The sequence below is a fragment of the Mytilus edulis genome, unplaced genomic scaffold (assembly GCF_963676685.1).
Source record: "Mytilus edulis unplaced genomic scaffold, xbMytEdul2.2 SCAFFOLD_290, whole genome shotgun sequence".
Lineage (NCBI taxonomy): Eukaryota > Metazoa > Mollusca > Bivalvia > Mytilida > Mytilidae > Mytilus > Mytilus edulis.
Window position 1 is genome coordinate 1 of NW_027268727.1, and position 13,658 is coordinate 13,658.

The 13,658-nt window shown below is 35.7% G+C and overlaps 28 non-coding genes across 28 annotated transcripts; all 28 read left to right on the forward strand.

Annotated features, from left to right (window-relative positions):
- The first annotated feature begins 368 nt into the window (after positions 1-368).
- Trnai-aau (transfer RNA isoleucine (anticodon AAU)) lies at positions 369-442 on the forward strand. Its single transcript has one exon. It is a non-coding gene; the product is annotated as a tRNA-Ile (tRNA).
- Positions 443-1,074: 632 nt separating this feature from the next.
- On the forward strand, positions 1,075-1,148 carry Trnai-aau (transfer RNA isoleucine (anticodon AAU)). Its single transcript has one exon. It is a non-coding gene; the product is annotated as a tRNA-Ile (tRNA).
- Positions 1,149-1,781: 633 nt separating this feature from the next.
- On the forward strand, positions 1,782-1,855 carry Trnai-aau (transfer RNA isoleucine (anticodon AAU)). The gene has a single exon. It is a non-coding gene; the product is annotated as a tRNA-Ile (tRNA).
- A 289-nt stretch (positions 1,856-2,144) lies between these two features.
- On the forward strand, positions 2,145-2,218 carry Trnai-aau (transfer RNA isoleucine (anticodon AAU)). Its single transcript has one exon. It is a non-coding gene; the product is annotated as a tRNA-Ile (tRNA).
- Positions 2,219-2,491: 273 nt separating this feature from the next.
- Trnas-acu (transfer RNA serine (anticodon ACU)) lies at positions 2,492-2,565 on the forward strand. The gene has a single exon. It is a non-coding gene; the product is annotated as a tRNA-Ser (tRNA).
- A 978-nt stretch (positions 2,566-3,543) lies between these two features.
- On the forward strand, positions 3,544-3,617 carry Trnai-aau (transfer RNA isoleucine (anticodon AAU)). The gene has a single exon. It is a non-coding gene; the product is annotated as a tRNA-Ile (tRNA).
- A 273-nt stretch (positions 3,618-3,890) lies between these two features.
- Positions 3,891-3,964, forward strand: Trnai-aau (transfer RNA isoleucine (anticodon AAU)). The gene has a single exon. It is a non-coding gene; the product is annotated as a tRNA-Ile (tRNA).
- A 993-nt stretch (positions 3,965-4,957) lies between these two features.
- Positions 4,958-5,031, forward strand: Trnai-aau (transfer RNA isoleucine (anticodon AAU)). The gene has a single exon. It is a non-coding gene; the product is annotated as a tRNA-Ile (tRNA).
- Positions 5,032-5,667: 636 nt separating this feature from the next.
- Trnai-aau (transfer RNA isoleucine (anticodon AAU)) lies at positions 5,668-5,741 on the forward strand. Its single transcript has one exon. It is a non-coding gene; the product is annotated as a tRNA-Ile (tRNA).
- Positions 5,742-6,715: 974 nt separating this feature from the next.
- Trnai-aau (transfer RNA isoleucine (anticodon AAU)) lies at positions 6,716-6,789 on the forward strand. Its single transcript has one exon. It is a non-coding gene; the product is annotated as a tRNA-Ile (tRNA).
- A 285-nt stretch (positions 6,790-7,074) lies between these two features.
- Trnai-aau (transfer RNA isoleucine (anticodon AAU)) lies at positions 7,075-7,148 on the forward strand. Its single transcript has one exon. It is a non-coding gene; the product is annotated as a tRNA-Ile (tRNA).
- Positions 7,149-7,419: 271 nt separating this feature from the next.
- Trnai-aau (transfer RNA isoleucine (anticodon AAU)) lies at positions 7,420-7,493 on the forward strand. The gene has a single exon. It is a non-coding gene; the product is annotated as a tRNA-Ile (tRNA).
- Positions 7,494-7,778: 285 nt separating this feature from the next.
- On the forward strand, positions 7,779-7,852 carry Trnai-aau (transfer RNA isoleucine (anticodon AAU)). The gene has a single exon. It is a non-coding gene; the product is annotated as a tRNA-Ile (tRNA).
- Positions 7,853-8,124: 272 nt separating this feature from the next.
- Positions 8,125-8,198, forward strand: Trnai-aau (transfer RNA isoleucine (anticodon AAU)). Its single transcript has one exon. It is a non-coding gene; the product is annotated as a tRNA-Ile (tRNA).
- A 285-nt stretch (positions 8,199-8,483) lies between these two features.
- On the forward strand, positions 8,484-8,557 carry Trnai-aau (transfer RNA isoleucine (anticodon AAU)). Its single transcript has one exon. It is a non-coding gene; the product is annotated as a tRNA-Ile (tRNA).
- A 631-nt stretch (positions 8,558-9,188) lies between these two features.
- On the forward strand, positions 9,189-9,262 carry Trnai-aau (transfer RNA isoleucine (anticodon AAU)). The gene has a single exon. It is a non-coding gene; the product is annotated as a tRNA-Ile (tRNA).
- Positions 9,263-9,534: 272 nt separating this feature from the next.
- Trnai-aau (transfer RNA isoleucine (anticodon AAU)) lies at positions 9,535-9,608 on the forward strand. Its single transcript has one exon. It is a non-coding gene; the product is annotated as a tRNA-Ile (tRNA).
- A 285-nt stretch (positions 9,609-9,893) lies between these two features.
- Positions 9,894-9,967, forward strand: Trnai-aau (transfer RNA isoleucine (anticodon AAU)). Its single transcript has one exon. It is a non-coding gene; the product is annotated as a tRNA-Ile (tRNA).
- Positions 9,968-10,239: 272 nt separating this feature from the next.
- Positions 10,240-10,313, forward strand: Trnai-aau (transfer RNA isoleucine (anticodon AAU)). Its single transcript has one exon. It is a non-coding gene; the product is annotated as a tRNA-Ile (tRNA).
- Positions 10,314-10,598: 285 nt separating this feature from the next.
- Positions 10,599-10,672, forward strand: Trnai-aau (transfer RNA isoleucine (anticodon AAU)). The gene has a single exon. It is a non-coding gene; the product is annotated as a tRNA-Ile (tRNA).
- A 272-nt stretch (positions 10,673-10,944) lies between these two features.
- On the forward strand, positions 10,945-11,018 carry Trnai-aau (transfer RNA isoleucine (anticodon AAU)). Its single transcript has one exon. It is a non-coding gene; the product is annotated as a tRNA-Ile (tRNA).
- Positions 11,019-11,292: 274 nt separating this feature from the next.
- Positions 11,293-11,366, forward strand: Trnai-aau (transfer RNA isoleucine (anticodon AAU)). The gene has a single exon. It is a non-coding gene; the product is annotated as a tRNA-Ile (tRNA).
- A 272-nt stretch (positions 11,367-11,638) lies between these two features.
- On the forward strand, positions 11,639-11,712 carry Trnai-aau (transfer RNA isoleucine (anticodon AAU)). The gene has a single exon. It is a non-coding gene; the product is annotated as a tRNA-Ile (tRNA).
- A 285-nt stretch (positions 11,713-11,997) lies between these two features.
- Positions 11,998-12,071, forward strand: Trnai-aau (transfer RNA isoleucine (anticodon AAU)). The gene has a single exon. It is a non-coding gene; the product is annotated as a tRNA-Ile (tRNA).
- Positions 12,072-12,343: 272 nt separating this feature from the next.
- Positions 12,344-12,417, forward strand: Trnai-aau (transfer RNA isoleucine (anticodon AAU)). The gene has a single exon. It is a non-coding gene; the product is annotated as a tRNA-Ile (tRNA).
- A 285-nt stretch (positions 12,418-12,702) lies between these two features.
- Trnai-aau (transfer RNA isoleucine (anticodon AAU)) lies at positions 12,703-12,776 on the forward strand. The gene has a single exon. It is a non-coding gene; the product is annotated as a tRNA-Ile (tRNA).
- A 272-nt stretch (positions 12,777-13,048) lies between these two features.
- Positions 13,049-13,122, forward strand: Trnai-aau (transfer RNA isoleucine (anticodon AAU)). The gene has a single exon. It is a non-coding gene; the product is annotated as a tRNA-Ile (tRNA).
- Positions 13,123-13,407: 285 nt separating this feature from the next.
- Trnai-aau (transfer RNA isoleucine (anticodon AAU)) lies at positions 13,408-13,481 on the forward strand. Its single transcript has one exon. It is a non-coding gene; the product is annotated as a tRNA-Ile (tRNA).
- Positions 13,482-13,658: the final 177 nt, after the last annotated feature.

Consider the following 13,658-nt stretch of genomic DNA (forward strand, 5'->3'; position numbering starts at 1 on the left):
TTCCCCAAATTGTTTCCAACGGCCGGTTAGCTCAGTTGGTTTAGAGCGTCGTGCTAATAACGCGAATGTCGTGGTTCGATCCCCACATTGGCCATAGAATTTTTGATAGTCTATAGTATTAAAGCTTTTCGGCTATGTCCGAGATAACAGAAGTTCGTCAAAAGATACTCTTAACGTCAGGAAATGTAAAAAGAAGTGGTAGGTTAAAACTTTTAGCCTTTTTTGCACGATTTCCACGCTTTTGACCTTGTCAACTGGAAAAGCCGTTCAAATGAAGTGAACATCCAGCGTGTAGACTTGTGAAGATGACAATTGTTCATGTTGATATGTTTGAATAAATATATAAAATTTCCAAAGTAAGTTTCAAGGGCCGGTTAGCTCAGTTGGTTAGAGCGTCGTGCTAATAACGCGAATGTCGTGGGTTCGATCCCCACATTGGCCATATATTTTTCTAGTTTTTGTCGCCCACTAAACTAGTATAGTAATTCTACACATGAGAATATAAGAATAAATTAAAAGTTCAGTGATGTTTACAATTTCCACGAAATGGACTCACAATGAGAATAACACAAAATCCAACACTATTTTAGACAAGAAAACGCATTTAGATTCAAAGTACAAATGATTGGACATATCTAAAGTTTTAGATATCCTTTCTTTATATGTAATTCTGTAAGAATATGATACCCATATATAAGTACATAAAATTTTCCCAAATTGTTTCCAACGGCCGGTTAGCTCAGGTTGGTTAGAGCGTCGTGCTAATAACGCGAATGTCGTGGGTTCGATCCCCACATTGCCATGAATTTTTGATAGTCTATAGTATTAAAGCTTTTCGGCTATGTCCGAGATAACAGAAGTTCGTCAAAAGATACTCTTAACGTCAGGAAATGTAAAAAGAAGTGGTAGGTTAAAACTTTTAGCCTTTTTTGCACGATTTCCACGCTTTTGACCTTGTCAACTGGAAAAGCCGTCAAATGAAGTGAACATCCAGCGTTTAGACTTGTGAAGATGACAATTGTTCATGTTGATATGTTTGAATAAATATATAAAATTTCCAAAGTAAGTTTCAAGGGCCGGTTAGCTCAGTTGGTTAGAGCGTCGTGCTAATAACGCGAATGTCGTGGGTTCGATCCCCACATTGGCCATATATTTTTCTAGTTTTTGTCGCCACTAAACTAGTATAGTAATTCTCAACATGAGAATATAAGAATAAATTAAAAGTTCAGTGATGTTTACAATTTCCACGAAATGGACTCACAATGAGAATAACACAAAATCCAACACTATTTTAGACAGAAAAACGCATTTAGATTCAAAGTACAAATGATTGGAACATATCTAAAGTTTAGATATCCTTTCTTTATATGTAATTCTGTAAGAATATGATACCCATATATAAGTACATAAAATTTCCCAAATTGTTTCCAACGGGCCGGTTAGCTCAGTTGGTTAGAGCGTCGTGCTAATAACGCGAATGTCGTGGGGTTCGATCCCCACATTGGCCATGAATTTTTGATAGTCTATAGTATTAAAGCTTTTCGGCTATGTCCGAGATAACAGAAGTTCGTCAAAAGATACTCTTAACGTCAGGAAATGTAAAAAGAAGTGGTAGGTTAAAACTTTTAGCCTTTTTTTGCACGATTTCCACGCTTTTGACCTTGTCAACTGGAAAAGCCGTCAAATGAAGTGAACATCCAGCGTTTAGACTTGTGAAGATGACAATTGTTCATGTTGATATGTTTGAATAAATATATAAAATTTCCAAAGTAAGTTTCAAGGGCCGGTTAGCTCAGTTGGTTAGAGCGTCGTGCTAATAACGCGAATGTCGTGGGTTCGATCCCCACATTGGCCATATATTTTTCTAGTTTTTGTCGCCCACTAAACTAGTATAGTAATTCTCAACATGAGAATATAAGAATAAATTAAAAGTTCAGTGATGTTTACAATTTCCACGAAATGGACTCACAATGAGAATAACACGAAAAAATCCAACACTATTTTAGACAAGAAAACGCATTTAGATTCAAAGATACAAATGATTGGAACATATCTAAAGTTTAGATATCCTTTCTTTATATGTAATTCTGTAAGAATATGATACCCATATATAAGTACATAAAATTTCCCAAATTGTTTCCAACGGCCGGTTAGCTCAGTTGGTTAGAGCGTCGTGCTAATAACGCGAATGTCGTGGGTTCGATCCCCACATTGGCCATGAATTTTTGATAGTCTATAGTATTAAAGCTTTTCGGCTATGTCCGAGATAACAGAAGTTCGTCAAAAGATACTCTTAACGTCAGGAAATGTAAAAAGAAGTGGTAGGTTAAAACTTTTAGCCTTTTTTTGCACGATTTCCACGCTTTTGACCTTGTCAACTGGAAAAGCCGTCAAATGAAGTGAACATCCAGCGTTTAGACTTGTGAAGATGACAATTGTTCATGTTGATATGTTTGAATAAATATATAAAATTTCCAAAGTAAGTTTCAAGGGCCGGTTAGCTCAGTTGGTTAGAGCGTCGTGCTACTAACGCGAATGTCGTGGGTTCGATCCCCACATTGGCCATATATTTTCTAGTTTTTGTCGCCCACTAAACTAGTATAGTAATTCTCAACATGAGAATATAAGAATAAATTAAAAGTTCAGTGATGTTTACAATTTCCACGAAATGGACTCACAATGAGAATAACACAAAATCCAACACTATTTTAGACAAGAAAACGCATTTAGATTCAAAGTACAAATGATTGGAACATATCTAAAGTTTAGATATCCTTTCTTTATATGTAATTCTGTAAGAATATGATACCCATATATAAGTACATAAAATTTCCCAAATTGTTTCCAACGGCCGGTTAGCTCAGTTGGTTAGAGCGTCGTGCTAATAACGCGAATGTCGTGGGTTCGATCCCCACATGGCCATGAATTTTTGATAGTCTATAGTATTAAAGCTTTTCGGCTATGTCCGAGATAACAGAAGTTCGTCAAAAGATACTCTTAACGTCAGGAAATGTAAAAAGAAGTGGTAGGTTAAAACTTTTAGCCTTTTTTTGCACGATTTCCACGCTTTTGACCTTGTCAACTGGAAAAGCCGTCAAATGAAGTGAACATCCAGCGTTTAGACTTGTGAAGATGACAATTGTTCATGTTGATATGTTTGAATAAATATATAAAATTTCCAAAGTAAGTTTCAAGGCCGGTTAGCTCAGTTGGTTAGAGCGTCGTGCTAATAACGCGAATGTCGTGGGTTCGATCCCACATTGGCCATATATTTTTCTAGTTTTTGTCGCCCACTAAACTAGTATAGTAATTCTCAACATGAGAATATAAGAATAAATTAAAAGTTACAATTTCCACGAATGGACTCACAATGAGAATAACACAAAATCCCAACACTATTTTAGACAAGAAAAACGCATTTAGATTCAAAGTACAAATGATTGGAACATATCTAAAGTTTAGATATCCTTTCTTTATATGTAATTCTGTAAGAATATGATACCCATATATAAGTACATAAAATTTCCCAAATTGTTTCCAACGGGCCGGTTAGCTCAGTTGGTTAGAGCGTCGTGCTAATAACGCGAATGTCGTGGGTTCGATCCCCACATTGGCCATGAATTTTTGATAGTCTATAGTATTAAAGCTTTTCGGCTATGTCCCGAGATAACAGAAGTTCGTCAAAAGATACTCTTAACGTCAGGAAATGTAAAAAGAAGTGGTAGGTTAAAACTTTTAGCCTTTTTGCACGATTTCCACGCTTTTGACCTCTGTCAACTGGAAAAGCCGTCAAATGAAGTGAACATCCAGCGTTTAGACTTGTGAAGATGACAATTGTTCATGTTGATATGTTTGAATAAATATATAAAATTTCCAAAGTAAGTTTCAAGGGCCGGTTAGCTCAGTTGGTTAGAGCGTCGTGCTAATAACGCGAATGTCGTGGGTTCGATCCCCACATTGGCCATATATTTTTCTAGTTTTTGTCGCCCACTAAACTAGTATAGTAATTCTCAACATGAGAATATAAGAATAAATTAAAAGTTCAGTGATGTTTACAATTTCCACGAAATGGACTCACAATGAGAATAACACAAAATCCAACACTATTTTAGACAAGAAAACGCATTTAGATTCAAAGTACAAATGATTGGAACATATCTAAAGTTTAGATATCCTTTCTTTATATGTAATTCTGTAAGAATATGATACCCATATATAAGTACATAAAATTTCCCAAATTGTTTCCAACGGCCGGTTAGCTCAGTTGGTTAGAGCGTCGTGCTAATAACGCGAATGTCGTGGGGTTCGATCCCCACATTGGCCATGAATTTTTGATAGTCTATAGTATTAAAGCTTTTCGGCTATGTCCGAGATAACAGAAGTTCGTCAAAAGATACTCTTAACGTCAGGAAATGTAAAAAGAAGTGGTAGGTTAAAACTTTTAGCCTTTTTTTTGCACGATTTCCACGCTTTTGACCTTGTCAACTGGAAAAGCCGTCAAATGAAGTGAACATCCAGCGTTTAGACTTGTGAAGATGACAATTGTTCATGTTGATATGTTTGAATAAATATATAAAATTTCCAAAGTAAGTTTCAAGGGCCGGTTAGCTCAGTGGTTAGAGCGTCGTGCTAATAACGCGAATGTCGTGGGTTCGATCCCCACATTGGCCATATATTTTTCTAGTTTTTGTCGCCCACTAAACTAGTATAGTAATTCTCAACATGAGAATATAAGAATAAATTAAAAGTTCAGTGATGTTTACAATTTCCACGAAATGGACTCACAATGAGAATAACACAAAATCCAACACTATTTTAGACAAGAAAACGCATTTAGATTCAAAGTACAAATGATTGGAACATATCTAAAGTTTAGATATCCTTTCTTTTATATGTAATTCTGTAAGAATATGATACCCATATATAAGTACATAAAATTTCCCAAATTGTTTCCAACGGCCGGTTAGCTCAGTTGGTTAGAGCGTCGTGCTAATAACGCGAATGTCGTGGGTTCGATCCCCACATTGGCCATGAATTTTTGATAGTCTATAGTATTAAAAGCTTTTCGGCTATGTCCGAGATAACAGAAGTTCGTCAAAAGATACTCTTAACGTCAGGAAATGTAAAAAGAAGTGGTAGGTTAAAACTTTTAGCCTTTTTTGCACGATTTCCACGCTTTTGACCTTGTCAACTGGAAAAGCCGTCAAATGAAGTGAACATCCAGCGTTTAGACTTGTGAAGATGACAATTGTTCATGTTGATATGTTTGAATAAATATATAAAATTTCCAAAGTAAGTTTCAAGGGCGGTTAGCTACAGTTGGTTAGAGCGTCGTGCTAATAACGCGAATGTCGTGGGTTCGATCCCCACATTGGCCATATATTTTTTCTAGTTTTTGTCGCCCACTAAACTAGTATAGTAATTCTCAACATGAGAATATAAGAATAAATTAAAAGTTCAGTGAATGTTTACAATTTCCACGAAATGGACTCACAATGAGAATAACACAAAAATCCAACACTATTTTAGACAAGAAAACGCATTAGATTCAAAGTACAAATGATTGGAACATATCTAAAGTTTAGATATCCTTTCTTTATATGTAATTCTGTAAGAATATGATACCCACTATATAAAGTACATAAAATTTCCCAAATTGTTTCCAACGGCCGGTTAGCTCAGTTGGTTAGAGCGTCGTGCTAATAACGCGAATGTCGTGGGTTCGATCCCCACATTGGCCATGAATTTTTGATAGTCTATAGTATTAAAGCTTTTCGGCTATGTCCGAGATAACAGAAGTTCGTCAAAAGATACTCTTAACGTCAGGAAATGTAAAAAGAAGTGGTAGGTTAAAACTTTTAGCCTTTTTTGCACGATTTCCACGCTTTTTGACCTTGTCAACTGGAAAAGCCGTCAAATGAAGTGAACATCCAGCGTTTAGACTTGTGAAGATGACAATTGTTCATGTTGATATGTTTGAATAAATATATAAAATTTCCAAAGTAAGTTTCAAGGGCCGGTTAGCTCAGTTGGTTAGAGCGTCGTGCTAATAACGCGAATGTCGTGGTTCGATCCCCACATTGGCCATATATTTTTCTAGTTTTTGTCGCCACTAAACTAGTATAGTAATTCTCAACATGAGAATATAAGAATAAATTAAAAGTTCAGTGATGTTTACAATTTCCACGAAATGGACTCACAATGAGAATAACACAAAATCCAACACTATTTTAGACAAGAAAACGCATTTAGATTCAAAGTACAAATGATTGGAACATATCTAAAGTTTAGATATCCTTTCTTTATATGTAATTCTGTAAGAATATGATACCCATATATAAGTACATAAAATTTCCCAAATTGTTTCCAACGGCCGGTTAGCTCAGTTGGTTAGAGCGTCGTGCTAATAACGCGAATGTCGTGGGTTCGATCCCCACATTGCCATGAATTTTTGATAGTCTATAGTATTAAAGCTTTTCGGCTATGTCCGAGATAACAGAAGTTCGTCAAAAGATACTCTTAACGTCAGGAAATGTAAAAAGAAGTGGTAGGTTAAAACTTTTAGCCTTTTTGCACGATTTCCACGCTTTTGACCTTGTCAACTGGAAAAGCCGTCAAATGAAGTGAACATCCAGCGTTTAGACTTGTGAAGATGACAATTGTTCATGTTGATATGTTTGAATAAATATATAAAATTTCCAAAGTAAGTTTCAAGGGCCGGTTAGCTCAGTTGGTTAGAGCGTCGTGCTAATAACGCGAATGTCGTGGGTTCGATCCCCACATTGGCCATATATTTTTCTAGTTTTTGTCGCCCACTAAACTAGTATAGTAATTCTCAACATGAGAATATAAGAATAAATTAAAAGTTCAGTGATGTTTACAATTTCCACGAAATGGACTCACAATGAGAATAACACAAAATCCAACACTATTTTAGACAAGAAAACGCATTTAGATTCAAAGTACAAATGATTGGAACATATCTAAAGTTTAGATATCCTTTCTTTATATGTAATTCTGTAAGAATATGATACCCATATATAAGTACATAAAATTTCCCAAATTGTTTCCAACGGCCGGTTAGCTCAGTTGGTTAGAGCGTCGTGCTAATAACGCGAATGTCGTGGGTTCGATCCCCACATTGGCCATGAATTTTTGATAGTCTATAGTATTAAAGCTTTTCGGCTATGTCCGAGATAACAGAAGTTCGTCAAAAGATACTCTTAACGTCAGGAAATGTAAAAAGAAGTGGTAGGTTAAAACTTTTAGCCTTTTTTGCACGATTTCCACGCTTTTGACCTTGTCAACTGGAAAAGCCGTCAAATGAAGTGAACATCCAGCGTTTAGACTTGTGAAGATGACAATTGTTCATGTTGATATGTTTGAATAATATATAAAATTTCCAAAGTAAGTTTCAAGGGCCGGTTAGCTCAGTTGGTTAGAGCGTCGTGCTAATAACGCGAATGTCGTGGGTTCGATCCCCACATTGGCCATATATTTTTCTAGTTTTTGTCGCCCACTAAACTAGTATAGTAATTCTCAACATGAGAATATAAGAATAAATTAAAAGTTCAGTGATGTTTACAATTTCCACGAAATGGACTCACAATGAGAATAACACAAAATCCAACACTATTTTAGACAAGAAAACGCATTTAGATTCAAAGTACAAATGATTGGAACATATCTAAAGTTTAGATATCCTTTCTTTATATGTAATTCTGTAAGAATATGATACCCATATATAAGTACATAAAATTTCCCAAATTGTTTCCAACGGCCGGTTAGCTCAGTTGGTTAGAGCGTCGTGCTAATAACGCGAATGTCGTGGGTTCGATCCCCACATTGGCCATGAATTTTTGATAGTCTATAGTATTAAAGCTTTTCGGCTATGTCCGAGATAACAGAAGTTCGTCAAAAGATACTCTTAACGTCAGGAAATGTAAAAAGAAGTGGTAGGTTAAAACTTTTAGCCTTTTTTGCACGATTTCCACGCTTTTGACCTTGTCAACTGGAAAAGCCGTCAAATGAAGTGAACATCCAGCGTTTAGACTTGTGAAGATGACAATTGTTCATGTTGATATGTTTGAATAAATATATAAAATTTCCAAAGTAAGTTTCAAGGGCCGGTTAGCTCAGTTGGTTAGAGCGTCGTGCTAATAACGCGAATGTCGTGGGTTCGATCCCCACATTGGCCATATATTTTTCTAGTTTTTGTCGCCCACTAAACTAGTATAGTAATTCTCAACATGAGAATATAAGAATAAATTAAAAGTTCAGTGATGTTTACAATTTCCACGAAATGGACTCACAATGAGAATAACACAAAATCCAACACTATTTTAGACAAGAAAACGCATTTAGATTCAAAGTACAAATGATTGGAACATATCTAAAGTTTAGATATCCTTTCTTTATATGTAATTCTGTAAGAATATGATACCCATATATAAGTACATAAAATTTCCCAAATTGTTTCCAACGGCCGGTTAGCTCAGTTGGTTAGAGCGTCGTGCTAATAACGCGAATGTCGTGGGTTCGATCCCCACATTGGCCATGAATTTTTGATAGTCTATAGTATTAAAGCTTTTCGGCTATGTCCGAGATAACAGAAGTTCGTCAAAAGATACTCTTAACGTCAGGAAATGTAAAAAGAAGTGGTAGGTTAAAACTTTTAGCCTTTTTTGCACGATTTCCACGCTTTTGACCTTGTCAACTGGAAAAGCCGTCAAATGAAGTGAACATCCAGCGTTTAGACTTGTGAAGATGACAATTGTTCATGTTGATATGTTTGAATAAATATATAAAATTTCCAAAGTAAGTTTCAGGGCCGGTTAGCTCAGTTGGTTAGAGCGTCGTGCTAATAACGCGAATGTCGTGGGTTCGATCCCCCACATTGGCCATATATTTTTCTAGTTTTTGTCGCCCACTAAACTAGTATAGTAATTCTCAACATGAGAATATAAGAATAAATTAAAAGTTCAGTGATGTTTACAATTTCCACGAAATGGACTCACAATGAGAATAACACAAAATCCAACACTATTTTAGACAAGAAAACGCATTTAGATTCAAAGTACAAATGATTGGAACATATCTAAAGTTTAGATATCCTTTCTTTATATGTAATTCTGTAAGAATATGATACCCATATATAAGTACATAAAATTTCCCAAATTGTTTCCAACGGCCGGTTAGCTCAGTTGGTTAGAGCGTCGTGCTAATAACGCGAATGTCGTGGGTTCGATCCCCACATTGGCCATGAATTTTTGATAGTCTATAGTATTAAAGCTTTTCGGCTATGTCCGAGATAACAGAAGTTCGTCAAAAGATACTCTTAACGTCAGGAAATGTAAAAAGAAGTGGTAGGTTAAAACTTTTAGCCTTTTTTGCACGATTTCCACGCTTTTGACCTTGTCAACTGGAAAAGCCGTCAAATGAAGTGAACATCCAGCGTTTAGACTTGTGAAGATGACAATTGTTCATGTTGATATGTTTGAATAAATATATAAAATTTCCAAAGTAAGTTTCAAGGGCCGGTTAGCTCAGTTGGTTAGAGCGTCGTGCTAATAACGCGAATGTCGTGGGTTCGATCCCCACATTGGCCATATATTTTTCTAGTTTTTGTCGCCCACTAAACTAGTATAGTAATTCTCAACATGAGAATATAAGAATAAATTAAAAGTTCAGTGATGTTTACAATTTCCACGAAATGGACTCACAATGAGAATAACACAAAATCCAACACTATTTTAGACAAGAAAACGCATTTAGATTCAAAGTACAAATGATTGGAACATATCTAAAGTTTAGATATCCTTTCTTTATATGTAATTCTGTAAGAATATGATACCCATATATAAGTACATAAAATTTCCCAAATTGTTTCCAACGGCCGGTTAGCTCAGTTGGTTAGAGCGTCGTGCTAATAACGCGAATGTCGTGGGTTCGATCCCCACATTGGCCATGAATTTTTGATAGTCTATAGTATTAAAGCTTTTCGGCTATGTCCGAGATAACAGAAGTTCGTCAAAAGATACTCTTAACGTCAGGAAATGTAAAAAGAAGTGGTAGGTTAAAACTTTTAGCCTTTTTTGCACGATTTCCACGCTTTTGACCTTGTCAACTGGAAAAGCCGTCAAATGAAGTGAACATCCAGCGTTTAGACTTGTGAAGATGACAATTGTTCATGTTGATATGTTTGAATAAATATATAAAATTTCCAAAGTAAGTTTCAAGGGCCGGTTAGCTCAGTTGGTTAGAGCGTCGTGCTAATAACGCGAATGTCGTGGGTTCGATCCCCACATTGGCCATATATTTTTCTAGTTTTTGTCGCCCACTAAACTAGTATAGTAATTCTCAACATGAGAATATAAGAATAAATTAAAAGTTCAGTGATGTTTACAATTTCCACGAAATGGACTCACAATGAGAATAACACAAAATCCAACACTATTTTAGACAAGAAAACGCATTTAGATTCAAAGTACAAATGATTGGAACATATCTAAAGTTTAGATATCCTTTCTTTATATGTAATTCTGTAAGAATATGATACCCATATATAAGTACATAAAATTTCCCAAATTGTTTCCAACGGCCGGTTAGCTCAGTTGGTTAGAGCGTCGTGCTAATAACGCGAATGTCGTGGGTTCGATCCCCACATTGGCCATGAATTTTTGATAGTCTATAGTATTAAAGCTTTTCGGCTATGTCCGAGATAACAGAAGTTCGTCAAAAGATACTCTTAACGTCAGGAAATGTAAAAAGAAGTGGTAGGTTAAAACTTTTAGCCTTTTTTGCACGATTTCCACGCTTTTGACCTTGTCAACTGGAAAAGCCGTCAAATGAAGTGAACATCCAGCGTTTAGACTTGTGAAGATGACAATTGTTCATGTTGATATGTTTGAATAAATGTATAAAATTTCCAAAGTAAGTTTCAAGGGCCGGTTAGCTCAGTTGGTTAGAGCGTCGTGCTAATAACGCGAATGTCGTGGGTTCGATCCCCACATTGGCCATATATTTTTCTAGTTTTTGTCGCCCACTAAACTAGTATAGTAATTCTCAACATGAGAATATAAGAATAAATTAAAAGTTACAATTTCCACGAAATGGACTCACAATGAGAATAACACAAAATCCAACACTATTTTAGACAAGAAAACGCATTTAGATTCAAAGTACAAATGATTGGAACATATCTAAAGTTTAGATATCCTTTCTTTATATGTAATTCTGTAAGAATATGATACCCATATATAAGTACATAAAATTTCCCAAATTGTTTCCAACGGCCGGTTAGCTCAGTTGGTTAGAGCGTCGTGCTAATAACGCGAATGTCGTGGGTTCGATCCCCACATTGGCCATGAATTTTTGATAGTCTATAGTATTAAAGCTTTTCGGCTATGTCCGAGATAACAGAAGTTCGTCAAAAGATACTCTTAACGTCAGGAAATGTAAAAAGAAGTGGTAGGTTAAAACTTTTAGCCTTTTTTGCACGATTTCCACGCTTTTGACCTTGTCAACTGGAAAAGCCGTCAAATGAAGTGAACATCCAGCGTTTAGACTTGTGAAGATGACAATTGTTCATGTTGATATGTTTGAATAAATATATAAAATTTCCAAAGTAAGTTTCAAGGGCCGGTTAGCTCAGTTGGTTAGAGCGTCGTGCTAATAACGCGAATGTCGTGGGTTCGATCCCCACATTGGCCATATATTTTTCTAGTTTTTGTCGCCCACTAAACTAGTATAGTAATTCTCAACATGAGAATATAAGAATAAATTAAAAGTTCAGTGATGTTTACAATTTCCACGAAATGGACTCACAATGAGAATAACACAAAATCCAACACTATTTTAGACAAGAAAACGCATTTAGATTCAAAGTACAAATGATTGGAACATATCTAAAGTTTAGATATCCTTTCTTTATATGTAATTCTGTAAGAATATGATACCCATATATAAGTACATAAAATTTCCCAAATTGTTTCCAACGGCCGGTTAGCTCAGTTGGTTAGAGCGTCGTGCTAATAACGCGAATGTCGTGGGTTCGATCCCCACATTGGCCATGAATTTTTGATAGTCTATAGTATTAAAGCTTTTCGGCTATGTCCGAGATAACAGAAGTTCGTCAAAAGATACTCTTAACGTCAGGAAATGTAAAAAGAAGTGGTAGGTTAAAACTTTTAGCCTTTTTTGCACGATTTCCACGCTTTTGACCTTGTCAACTGGAAAAGCCGTCAAATGAAGTGAACATCCAGCGTTTAGACTTGTGAAGATGACAATTGTTCATGTTGATATGTTTGAATAAATATATAAAATTTCCAAAGTAAGTTTCAAGGGCCGGTTAGCTCAGTTGGTTAGAGCGTCGTGCTAATAACGCGAATGTCGTGGGTTCGATCCCCACATTGGCCATATATTTTTCTAGTTTTTGTCGCCCACTAAACTAGTATAGTAATTCTCAACATGAGAATATAAGAATAAATTAAAAGTTCAGTGATGTTTACAATTTCCACGAAATGGACTCACAATGAGAATAACACAAAATCCAACACTATTTTAGACAAGAAAACGCATTTAGATTCAAAGTACAAATGATTGGAACATATCTAAAGTTTAGATATCCTTTCTTTATATGTAATTCTGTAAGAATATGATACCCATATATAAGTACATAAAATTTCCCAAATTGTTTCCAACGGCCGGTTAGCTCAGTTGGTTAGAGCGTCGTGCTAATAACGCGAATGTCGTGGGTTCGATCCCCACATTGGCCATGAATTTTTGATAGTCTATAGTATTAAAGCTTTTCGGCTATGTCCGAGATAACAGAAGTTCGTCAAAAGATACTCTTAACGTCAGGAAATGTAAAAAGAAGTGGTAGGTTAAAACTTTTAGCCTTTTTTGCACGATTTCCACGCTTTTGACCTTGTCAACTGGAAAAGCCGTCAAATGAAGTGAACATCCAGCGTTTAGACTTGTGAAGATGACAATTGTTCATGTTGATATGTTTGAATAAATATATAAAATTTCCAAAGTAAGTTTCAAGGGCCGGTTAGCTCAGTTGGTTAGAGCGTCGTGCTAATAACGCGAATGTCGTGGGTTCGATCCCCACATTGGCCATATATTTTTCTAGTTTTTGTCGCCCACTAAACTAGTATAGTAATTCTCAACATGAGAATATAAGAATAAATTAAAAGTTCAGTGATGTTTACAATTTCCACGAAATGGACTCACAATGAGAATAACACAAAATCCAACACTATTTTAGACAAGAAAACGCATTTAGATTCAAAGTACAAATGATTGGAACATATCTAAAGTTTAGATATCCTTTCTTTATATGTAATTCTGTAAGAATATGATACCCATATATAAGTACATAAAATTTCCCAAATTGTTTCCAACGGCCGGTTAGCTCAGTTGGTTAGAGCGTCGTGCTAATAACGCGAATGTCGTGGGTTCGATCCCCACATTGGCCATGAATTTTTGATAGTCTATAGTATTAAAGCTTTTCGGCTATGTCCGAGATAACAGAAGTTCGTCAAAAGATACTCTTAACGTCAGGAAATGTAAAAAGAAGTGGTAGGTTAAAACTTTTAGCCTTTTTTGCACGATTTCCACGCTTTTGACCTTGTCAACTGGAAAAGCCGTCAAAT